This window comes from Polistes dominula, unplaced genomic scaffold (assembly GCF_049000335.1).
Source record: "Polistes dominula isolate Pdom_NZ unplaced genomic scaffold, Pdom_raw_medaka contig_24, whole genome shotgun sequence".
Classification (NCBI taxonomy): Eukaryota; Metazoa; Arthropoda; class Insecta; order Hymenoptera; family Vespidae; genus Polistes; species Polistes dominula.
The window spans coordinates 4569101-4582640 of record NW_028301150.1 but is presented as its reverse complement, the minus strand read 5'-3'; positions in this window follow the sequence as shown (position 1 = coordinate 4582640).

Below are 13540 nucleotides of genomic sequence, written 5' to 3'. Positions count from 1 at the left end.
ATTAAAATATTATTTATTATTTATTTATATTTATTATTATATTATTACATTTATTATTTAATAATTATTATAAATTATAATAAATTAAAAATCAAATTTATAAAATTTAATAAATTAACTTTTTCATAAATAAATAAATAAAAATAAAAAAATAAATAAAACTTTTTAAATATATTATAAAATATAAAAATATTTTATTTGAAATAAATTTTGTACAAATATCAAAAGTGTGGGATTAAATGTGTATATTATTAAATATAAAATATAGACACAAGTAAAATATTTAATTTATAATAACATTTATATATATATATATATATGTACTATATAACTTTTAAATAAAGTTTTAAAATGATTTATATTAATATGACATTTTTGTCTTATTTTTAAATGTAAAATATGAAAAAATCTCAGACATCTTGTATAATTAATATTTAGTTTATATATTTAAGTTTATATAGAAATATAGATAGTTATGTGATTAAAAATTAAGTTTAGGGATAAACATGAAAGTAATATGATGAACGATTTTGGTTTTTGGTCAAGTTATAATTGCTCAATACAATAATTTCTTTTTCTTTGTTTTTTTGTTTTTTTTAAGGAATGAATGAATTTATCAATATTTTCATCAAACTCATGCTGATTGCAATTTACGATGATATCAACGAGATAATAATAATTTATCAACTTAAAAAACTTAATTGACTGAATTGTTTACAGTGTATCGTTATCATTTTATAATATAAATAGATATATATGTATTTCCTTGAAATTCTAGAAATTGCGATTGTAACGCGGAAGAGAGACTGACTAACAATCTTTTTCTTGGAAAATTTTATCGGATAATTAAAAAAAATAATAATAATAATAATGATCAAGATAATAATATTAATAATAACAATAAATTTTGTCTGAAATCAATTCAGATTACTGACCGATTATTAAAACTTTACACATAAATAATAGAAAAAAAAAATGATAAGCTGTAAGAAGTAAAGTGTGTCATTTTGTTTTCCCTTTTAAGGGTTCGAGTCAATACTTTTTACGAACACCTTCTCATATCACACCTATTCAATACTGTCAAAATGCTTGCCTTTTCTTTTTATTTATGAATTAATTATAGAGAAATTATATTTCTAAATAGTGTTTTATAAAAATATTTTAAATGACGTAAAATGATAAAAGACATAAAAAGGAAAAGGGTTATCGTTGGACATTTAAATAAATTTTTGTCTACCAGTTAATCATGCAAATTGTTTAATTATTTTTATAAGAAACCATTTTTTTCATTTTTTGCATTTAATCTTATTTCTTCATAACGATAAGTTGAACAAAAATTATAATAACATATAGCTTCATAATTATTTTTTTTATGTTTTTCCGATAAAAATAAAAATAAAATCATTAAGAATTATTAATACAATATTCAGCCTCAGTTAGAACCTTTAGTGCATTTTCGCGTGATTCAGTAACAACATCTTGATAACAAGTGATACCGTGAAGATAACCTTGATCAGAAGCAGTGTCCCCAATTGTTTTTATGGATTTTGCGTTTGGTTCAAAGCTTTTAATTCTTACCTCAAGTTTTGTCATTTTTTTATTGACACAATGTAACATTATTTTTGGCAAACGACTATAACAATCTGGGAAGATACGATTTAATTCTGTTACTAGTGTCTGACCAGTCTGTAAAAAATAATACGATCAAAATGTTGATCAATTGTTTATTCATTAATGGATAAAAAAAAATTAAATATATATGACAAAACAACAATCGTACAGAAATGATTTCTTCGATGGTCGTTTCAACTTGTTCAATAAATTTGGTAGCTTTTTTGGTGCATTTGTTTAATGAAGCATAACCATTGATGTTTATTGTTCTCATAGCTAGTTGACTTATTTCATCACATTCAGTTGGATTCTTCCCTTTTGATTCTGCATTGGTGACAAATACCTGAATTATTATTTTTTACAAAATAAAAAAAGAAATAATATTGAATTTTATGATACTTCAAATGTTATTTATCTAATATATTTATAATATACTATTATATATTTATATATTATTAGTATATAGTATATATATATATTTATAATTACTATTTAATATTTATAAAAATAATAGTATATTATGATATATTATATATATATTATATAACATATATATAATTATATTATATATAATATTCTTTAAAAAAGAAATAACATAAATAGTATAATAAATAATAGTATAAAATAGTACGACATTCTGTATCACTTCAATATTTAATTTACAAAAAATTAATATATTTTTGTAATTTGTTTTTTTTTTTTATTATTTATTATACTATCATACTATATACTATAAATAATATTAATTATACTCATTCAATTCAATACACTTACGCGAATTTTGTCCAATAAAACATTATTAAAACAACGAATAGATTTGATATCATCTTCCTGGCGTGGAAAAATTTTACTATTGAAATTAAATATCAGACTATTTCTATATCTATTAACATCCTGAATCTCCTCCTCAATTTTCACTACAGAATTTTTAATTTCTTCTTCAACAACATTTAAACTTTCTTTAACTTTGTCTTTCGCGGAATTAGAACTTACTTTATTAAAATATAATATTACTGTCAATAAAAATATTGTGATCTTCATTTTGATTTATTTTAATCTTCGATCGAGAGTTTAACTTTAACGAAAAAAAATCAATGATTCTATCTCGCGGTTCAGTTTTATAAGTCCACTGCGGTTTTTGAAAATTGAATTTATTTGTCAAATATTATTGAAAGATAAGCACGAATTAGGTACCATGGTTACTAAGTAGTTTTTCTCTTCAATTGGAACATTTTTTCTTCATTGATTTTTATCAATTAATGGTCTTTCTTGATCATTTCTTCTTCCATTTTTTTTTTTTTTTTTTACTTTATCTATTTACTCCATTGAACACACTTTGGAGATATTAGGAAACAAATTGCTATTTGTATCGTATCTTATCAATTTTAATTATATATATATAAACAGATGGAATTTTTATATTAACGTTCATCTTTCCTATCATCGTGTACAACAATCTTTTATTGTTAAAAGTACAAAAAATCACTTTGATTAATTTAACGATACAGTAAAACTTCGATTATCTAAACTTCAGTAATCCGAATGACCATTCTAAATATAGAATGAGTCACTTACCTATGTAAGTGATTCAACTATGACTTAAAAATATTAATTTTATAGAACACGTACCCCCTGTTGCTTCAAATGCCTGATCATATGCTTCTGAATTTGTTAACAATTATTTGTAACGTAGAAAGTAATTATTCAAATAATTTGCTAACCCAAATATCTAACTAGTACATTTAAATAATTTACGTGGATAAATAAGCAAAGAGAAAATTATTTGATCATCAAACTTTCATGTGTACTGATTTTTGTCTCTGAATATCTTTTGAACGCTTAATTTAAACGCCAAAACATAAGACACCATTTTTATAGATCAGTTAATTTCCTACCAAAATTTGTATTGTGCACTTTTTAATAGTCATCCATTGGAATGATATTAAAGATTTAAATTTGATGATTTTTAGACAAATTTCATTTTTGTTTAGGAATTTTATAACTCGACAAAAAATGACAACACAATACCTAACAGAGAGTAAATAGAGGCAGAAACAAAATAGAGGCGTTCTGAGTTATACACACTACGGCGCGCTCCATACTTTCGGTTATAACTTTGAGAATACTTTGAATATCCGTCTGAAATTTTCGAAGCATATTTTTGAAATGTTTTTCTTACGAAATATGTGAAAAAAAAAATTTGATTTTTTTAAATCGACACAGGGGGGTACTACCTTAAACAAATGTATATGCGTTGAAACAATCTGAAAAATAATTCAAGTGTATTAGAATATTAAAATAATTGTTAATTATTCGATAGAAGTATCGATTATTGTTTAAAAGTACGGAATATATTTTCGGAGTACCTTCCTTTTCGAAATTCCCCTTCAGACTGGGCCGTTGTTCTCTATAAGAAAACTTTGATTAGAAAGTTGTTTATATGACTTTGTTTTATGTCGAGCATGTGTGCAATGGTAATAATAATTCTAATAATGAAAATTCAATATAATAACGTTCCGATTTTACCATTTTTTTCATTCTAATGTAAATATTTTATTGTTCATGCGCAGTGATGACTTCGAGGACAGAAATTTCCTGTAATATAAGTAAAGTGTATTAGGATAATTCAACAATTGTTAATTAATTAAAAGTAATATGTATTTTTGTTTAAAAGCAAAATCTAAAAAACGGATTGAAGCGGTCTTTAGCTGAATTTTACTTGCCATCGAATGTATATCATATCAAAATATGATTAACATTACATGGAAAGTAATATCCATTGCCCAGGTCTAACTACGAGGAGGTAACCGCTTCTGAAGACCCAAGAGGGATGTGCATCATAAAGATGCTCACATCCGAATACAATTCAAAGGACGAATCTAACTCTTAGGCCCCACCATAAGAGTACCATCCGAAAAAAACGTTAAAATTATTATCGAAAATACCAGAGAAAAATTTCAATACTAAAAAATACAAAATGACAAACAAGGAGTGCAATTCGAATAGAATTTCAATAGAATCATCGATGTTAGTTAGAACTAACACACCCTAAAATAATTTCAATATATGCACATATGCAAATTAAAAGTTATCACAATTTTATTATTAATAATATTTTAATGTACCTAAAATATAATATAATAAAAATAAATATATATAATATTAGATGGTACCTGTAAAAAAAAAAAAAAGATATTAAATGCTACCTGTAGAAAAAAAAAAGATATTAGGTGCTACCTGAAAAAAGAATTAAAATACTTCAGTTATTTTTAAAAATAATAATTTTATATTACCCTTTACCATAATTCAGTCCTCTTTTGGTGTCCATTTCCCCCTCCTTTTGAATAGAATTTTGCATCATAGTTTACCCTGCTAACAAAATATTTAAAAAATAGGAAAGTTATGGTTTGTGAGTGAAATTCTAGGTAAGGGACATGATTTTTCCCAATTATTGGAGGTAGGACAAAATCATGGCTCGCGTGGCAGGGTCGTATCCCTGAAGTAAACCTTTCTTTGTGAAGAAACCAAAGAAAGAATCTACCCGCTACCCATTTAAAAAAGAACCTGAAAAAGAAAAAGAAAAGATTATTTTGGGGGTCTGAAAAGATGCAATGAATGCATCGAAGGGAAAGTTCCTGATGAAAAATCCGATGCACTTACAAGTGCATTAGAATTAATCATATTCTGAAAAAAAATAAAATGAAAATTAAGTTCCTAATACCTAGAAAATAAAAGAAATATTAAAAAATATTATAAAATAATTAGTTTCCTACGAATGAAATGAAGAATGAAAAATGAAAGGTGTGGGGTAATTGGAAATGAAAAAATGATATGATATTAAAGTGAGGGGGGATTTTAAATGGGATTGTACTCTATAAAATCAAATTTATCAAATACTCGATTTATTTTTGGCAATAAAAATCTCTGGTAGAGAGAGAGAGAGAGAGAGAGAGAGTTGGTGGTGGTAATTCCAACAATGTTCACCTATAACAGAAAAAAAACTATATTAATTACTTCCATTCTTAAAAAACCACTATAAATTATTGACGAGCAAAATAATAAAACAATCAATATATAAAATGACCAACGAGCTATTCGCAAAAATTCAACCATGTTGTTGAATTTGCAAATAACTCATTGAGTCCATAGTTGCCCTCTTGAGCCACAATTAAGTGGGGGCCTCTTCGGCAATTAGCCTCTTCTTTCTTGATGCCTACTGTCGGACATTTCCTACGTGCGAGCATGAAAAGAATCATTGACCAAATACGTCAATCGTTCCCAAAAAGTATTCTCATAATTTAGCATGTTACAACGATCAATGATATAGAATCAGAATCGTCCCTGATTCTAAATTATAAAATGAAAAAAAAAACCCGACCTAACCAACCCTAACACAACCCTGAAAATAAAAATGTGATTAGTAAAACATCCTGAGCTTTTTTTTACATAGAAAATAATGATTACCTTTTGATCGAGAGATATCACTTCGTCGAAAGGAATATTATTAACCATGTAAATGATCGATTCTATTCTAATACCATACCGTTGTAACATGCCAGATTATTGTCCTACAATTTAGAAACGACTTCAAGACATTTTCACCCAATTACTCTCAACTGCTTATAACATTAATATAAATAAAATACATTTCATATTACAATACCTATGAAATAATTTCATTTATTTTTCTATCGTACATATCATTTTGCAAAATAATTCCGATGTTCGTTATAAATCTGTTAAATAATTATTACAAAATAAATTCGCGTTTTACCGTTAGCTATCCTAGCTCGTGGACAATCAATGAACTTAGAGTTCATCGACTGTGCACATGTTACACGAGCACATTTAATCGAATGTCCGAGCAGTTAATTAAGCTAATCCATGATACTTCGCACTTTTACTATCAAGTAATAAAACCGAATTGAAAAAAAAATAATACTAAAAATGCAATGCATCTCTTTGCAATATTTATATTTAATTTAAATAGAATTATATCAAACATTTCAAAGATTAAATCGCGATAGTGCGAAGTGTTAAACCTGTTATACTTAAAACTAAGTATCAAATTCGTCAAAGATTTTGCGAATTTAATTTCGATTATATCTCGTTCGAGATAAAATCGAAGTAAAAATAAATCTTTCAAATGGTTGCAAATACCTTTGAATCATGATACATATCAAATATTCTAGAATTGTCACAAAATAAATTTACGAGTTAAGCATGATAGAATAAAAAGATATAATTTTGTGACAATTCTTTATAAAAAAAACCCGAAGATGGGACTTGCTCTATTAAAGTGCAAGTGCACCATGTGCTTTTCCGGGGTCCTATATACTTAAAATTAAAGTTTCACATTCACTCAGTAAAAAACACATGCATGCCCACCCACTCACTCCACGGTTCTCACACATACCACCAGGGTGCAAAAGCCTACACTAGAGAGTATGCCCCGGGGCACCTCCGACACCCTAGTTCAACCGCGTATTTCTAAACTTATATTCTCTAAAAGGTTACGTACCAGTTGCTGTAATCGTCTGTCAAGGCTAGTGATTATTGCAAATTAAACTACTGCAAAAATACAAGTATATTCTAGTATATATGCATACTAGTTATATACGTGTATGTTTCCACAAATACATGTGGGTGACTCTACTATGCAAAACGATTATTAAAAGAAAAATTCGTATCTTACGCGTGACTCTACTAGTTATTTTAATTTTAATAACTATTCAAAAATGCGAGGTATTACACGTATCGCGAACAATGTACAATGCACCACCTACTACGCACACACAGGTGCACTGTGCACCGTGCAATCACTAGCACAATGACAGCCGCCAAAGGCAAACTTAAAAACTAATAACCCATGCAATCTTTTTCTCACCCATACGTGTAACACCTGGGTAACACGCATAGATGAGAACGAAGCGTGCATAGGGGGGAGAAAAGGGGGGTATTAGTATATTAGTTGCTGAAAATCCTAATCTAAAAATTGATTAATACAATAAAATATATTCTCAAATAAATCTAAGCGGGCTATGACTCTACAAGTCTTTAAGACTTTCAAAAAAAAGATATTAGATATTAAAAATTGAAAGTAATTAAAAATCCTCGGACGACTCCTTTGATTAAGTTGGCTGTTCTAATTAAAGAACTAGGCTTTTTACAGCCGCCACTTAATTGCCAGAGTCTATCCGTCGCGAAAGGGGTTTGTCTTCTTGCTCATTTATTTATGTTACCGAAATTAATCGCGATTAAATAAACTAAGTACGAAGCAATACATGTAAGACATTTATTACATGCTTTATTGGTACGAAATCGAGTAAATTAATACTCGATTTCACCACTACTAATACGCGAATCAAACACGTAATAAAAAATAAAAATGCATTAATTAATTTGCACTGTTAATTAAGTGAATTTAACCGATAAGACAAGAAGACCTATCCTAAACTAATAAAACATACATACAATGAAATATACAGTTTCATGAGCCATTCCAAAAAAGGAATAACTCTTTTTTTGGAATAAACTCATGTGCTCGTCAATAATTTTTTTGGTAAAAATTACAACCAGTAGCTCGTGCCGATTCGGACGTTTCATCCTCGGCATGATTGAGCACCGGAGGGACTTAAAATTTGTCACTCACTCATTACCAATGTTATATAACATAGATGTGACATTTTATTAGAATAAAATGTCATATATATGATACATGAACAGTTGGCATTAGAAGTTCTGCGGTGGCTCCAAAACACTCCTACTTCGTAGAAAATGGTCCCAGCTGCATCCCTCGTCCACCAGGTCCATCGGAGAATTTCTTGATGCACTTTCCTTGCACTCACTCACTCGCGTGACTCTAATAACGCGGTAAACGATTATAAGTCGCGATACCGAAATTTTTCTTATACGACGAACAACACTGACTCTACACACGCGTATGATTTGAATTTAATTTACGCCCGCCCGGTCACTGACTCTACTTCGCGATCAAAATTGTACTTTTTAATTAATCGAACAAACACTGACTCTACTTTAAAAACTGCATTGCACGCAGTCAAATGCAAACACACGAAAATTTCACTCCCGGTCATTTCACTGATTCTACTTTCGCGATAAAAATTTGATTTTAATTATTCGAACAAACACTGACTCTACTTTTACAACTGTATACCAGACAGTTGAAATATCAAAACCCGACACACGTCTTACCTGTAAACAAAAAAAAAGAAAAATGAAACGATTAGAATCATTGTTATCATTTAAAAATCATAGAAAATTATTGAAGAAATGTTTAATAGAAAAGTTAACTTACCTTTTCATCTTTTTAGATGATGCCCGACAGGTATCCCACTTTTAAAGATGACGATGCTGTAGACGGTTCAAACGACGGAGAAACTTTACGTGTTTCTTATCGCGATCACGGCACTGAATCTACTTCGCGATTTAATTTTACTTTAATTATTCAAACAAACACTGACTCTAATTTTTATTAACTGCATTGCACGCAGTCCAAAAATTCAAACACTAACACTGCTTATCCTTCTGAAACAAGATAAAAGTACAAAACGATTAGAATCATTGTTATCATTTCAAAATTATAAGTAAATATTAAATTAAATGTTTAATATCAAAATTAATTTACCTTCTATCTTCAGTGATGAATGCCCGATGGGTCTCCTACCCTTAGGATGACGATGCGTGAGCGTTTAAATCGAATAAACGAAACTGACGTAGTTTCTTTTCCCGAACAAAACCGAAATTTTTATATACGGCGAACAAACACGGACTCTAATTCGCGATTTTGTTGAACGATGCAAACAAACGATCCCCTCATTGCCAACACGCACGATTGCAATGGTAGTCTGAAACAGAAAAATGAAAAAGAACTATTAATATCATCGTCATAATATAAAAGACAATTAAAAAATTATCATTAAAATGTTTGATAGAAAATTTATACTTACTTGTAGTCTTCTGTGATGAATGCCCGATGGGTCTCCTACCCTTAAGATGACGTTGACCAGTAGACGGTAACGAAAATAAAAAACTATAATAAAGTTTTTTATTACAAACGCGAACGCGATCGCGACCGAGACGTGTTTTAAACCGACCGCACTACACGTTAAAAAATCGACTAAAAGAATGTACATGATTAAAGTTACTACAAAATAAATCGAGTATTATTATGTGAAATATAATATGAAGGTGAATATTTAAGGGAAAACAATGAGAGGAATGTGAATATGATATTAATTAGGAAAATGAAAGAAACCAATTATTATTATAATATTAATGATAAGCGGTCTTTAGCTAGATTTTACTTGCCATGGAATGTAGAGCATATAAAAATATGATCAACATTACACAGAAAGTAAAATACCATTGCCCGGGTCTAACCACAAGGAGGTAACCGCTTCTGAAGACCCAAGAGGGATGTGCATCATAAAGATGCTCACATCCGAATACAATTCAAAGGACGAATCTAACTCTTAGTCCCCACCATAAGAGTACCATCCGAAAAATCGTTAAAATTATTATCGAAAATACCAGAGAAAAATTTCAATACTAAAAAATACAAAATGATAAACAAGGAGTGTAATCTGAAAAGAAATTCAATAGAATCATCGATGATACTTAAAACTAACACACCCTAGAATAACTTCAACTTATAGAAATACAATCTATATACATTTACATACATAATTTTCAATATACATAAAATAAAGTATAATAATTAAAAAGAGTATACAATTATGAGTTGTTCTATGGAACCCATAAATAAAGAAAATACATTAAAAATAATGATCACGCATGTGCGATGCTACAAATAGAATTATATAAAGATATAAATTTTCATTTTATTTATACAAATAATTATTTTATACTATCCTACATTACCAAGTCCACTTCTTGTTCCTTTATGGTCCTCCTTTGGTCCACCTGTGGTCGTTTCCTTACCATAGTCCAATCTGCAACAGAAAACAAAGGGATAAAAAAGAGTTAAAAAATAAAAGGGATAGGAAAAAAGGGGGGATGGGTATAACTTTTAAAGCGGAACTTTTCACGATTTTTTTTTTAAGTGGTTTCCCCCCGATTGGACTAGTCCACTGACGCTAAATTTAGGAGAAACCTACACTCCAAGGTACAGTCTAACACCAATACTAACAGCGAACTTACGGAAAATAATCCTTGGGTCCGTCTAACAATTAGCGGAAGATGCCTTTCCATACAATGAAGCTTTAGTTTCCCATGCTAAATGCATATCTAACTATGCATATCAAAAAGCCAAAAAATAAAAAAAATAAATAAATAAAGACGATAGTTCCAGTTTAAAAGTTAAATGAACATGATTCTATCCTTGGGAGTAAGATGGAATCATGACTCGCGTGGGCAGGGTCGCATCCCTGAAGTAAATTCTTTATTCGTAAATGGTACCACCCTTTACGAACAAAAAATTTACCCGCTACCCATTAAACCACTTCTGAAACAGAAATTTTCATGAATGTTAATACAATTTTATTTTCAATGTAAGTAATTGAAGTATTTTATATTACCTTCCGATTCAGAAATGCAATCAAGTTGACGACAGTTATCTGATAAACTGAAAAAATAAATTCATATTAAAATTACTTTCTATTCAAAGTATGTTAATAGGTATGTAACGTTTAAACCAATGTATATGCGTTGAAACAATCTGAAAAATAATTAAAGTGTATTAGAATAATGAAATAAGTTGTAAATAATCGAAAAGAATTCGTATTGTAGTTTAAAAGCACTGTGTATATATTAGGTGGACCATCTTCCTCGAAATTTCCCTTCAGACTGAGCCGTTGATCTCTAAAACAAAACATTAATTAGAAAGTTGTTTATATGTTTTATGTCGAGCATGTGTACAACAGTAATAATAATTCTAATAAAGAAAATTTAATATTATAACGTTCAGATTTTATTATTTTATTCATTCTAACGTAATTAATTTATTGTTCATGTGCAGTGATGACTTCGAGTGTTAAATTATGCTGTAATATGAGTAGAGTGTATAAGAATATTATAATAATTGTTAATTAATGAATAGAAGTGTCGATTATTGTTTAAAAGTACGAGATATATTTTTGGAGTACCTTCCTCTTCGAAATTCACTTAGAGACTGGGCCGTTGTTCTCTAAAACAAAACATAATTAGAAAGTTGTTTATATGACTTTGTTTTATATTAAACATGTGTCCAACGGTAATAATAATTCTAATAAAGAAAATTCAATATTATAACGTTCAGATTTTATTACTTTATTCATTCTAACGTAATTAATTTATTGTTCATGTGCAGTGATGACTTCGAGTGTTAAATTATGCTGTAATATAAGTAGAGTGTATAAGAATATTATAATAATTAATTAATCGATAGAAGTATCGATTATTGTTTAAAAGTACGGAATATATTTTCGGAGTACCTTCCTCTTCGAAATTTACTTATGGACTGACCCATTGTTCTCTATAACAAAACTTTGATTAGAAAGTTGTTTATACGAATTTTGTTTATATTGAGCATGTGTGCAACGGAAATAATAATTCTAATAAAGAAAATTCAAGATTATAACGTTCGGCCTTAAGCATTTTGTTCATTCTAAAGTAATTATTTCATCGTTTTTACGCTCTAATGACTTTGAAAGTAAAAATTTTGTTGACTAGCTTAATCAATTAAAGTTTACTTGCATGGGGAAGAAAGCTTTCATGATCACTTGTCTAAACACGAAATAATACTATTTCGATATATTTCGATAATCGAAGAAATATCAAATGTAGGATCTTTTTCTTTTTATCAAATTTCATGAGACTCCAACATACAAGACTTATTTTTTGCAAAAAATTTCGAAAACAGTATTTTTGTCGCTGGTCATATCAAACACAATTATTAATCAACAGTTCAGGTTTGACGAAGATCTCATTTGAAAAATAAAAACTTAAACATTAAAACAATTAATTCAAAATTTTAAAAAAAGCCTTTCTTTAGCAAAAATAGCTTTAATACATTCCGTGCTACGTGTACTACCGGTGGTACACGTTAAACTTGTTCACCAGGCCACGTGTATCACCGATGATACACTTACCATTAGACACATTTATTTAATACGGTTAAAATATATGTTTATAACAAATTTAAAATATTCCTATTAAAATATTAATGCATTATACAGAATGTAGTATAAAACAAAGCACATAAGTTTGTTTAATTGTTATATTTATAATAATTAATAATTACATGTAATGGTTGATTTTGTTAAAGCAAAGTTAAATGGCCTGAGTGGCAAGTCAGGTAAAAAGGGTTTGGCATGGAACGTGTTAAACAATACTGTCCTTCAAAGAATTATTAATGTATAAAATTTAGTTTTGAAAAAATTTTAAATTAACCGTTTTCATATTTGAAGCTTCATCTTTAAAATAAAATTTTATTTGTTAATATTAGTTAAGAATTATACCTGATACATTGAATGCCCTAAACGCTATTTTTGACACTTTTATCCGGTAAGGATGAAACAATTAATTAATGTAAGTATTGCAAATAGAATTAACACGTTTGTAAACACCTAATCAATTTTTCTTTACGATCTTCTGCACCATCTGGTGTTTCAAAGGAACACCAATTGAAAGTCTCAAACCAATAGCTGATAAAAACAACGTTATATTTAAATTATTCAAATTATTGTAAATGAATATGCATCATCCGAATAAATGTGATACATTAAAAAGAAAGAAAACAAAAATAATGAATGGAAAGAAAAAAATTTTTATCAATATTCAATATTTTCTATCAAATTCAAATCAATTAGAAAGTGTGTCGTTAGAATACCGATAGATGGTACTGTTGAAACCGTAAGACCAGTGCCGTCTCTATCCAATTATCTCAATACCAGCTCCTTTAAGATTT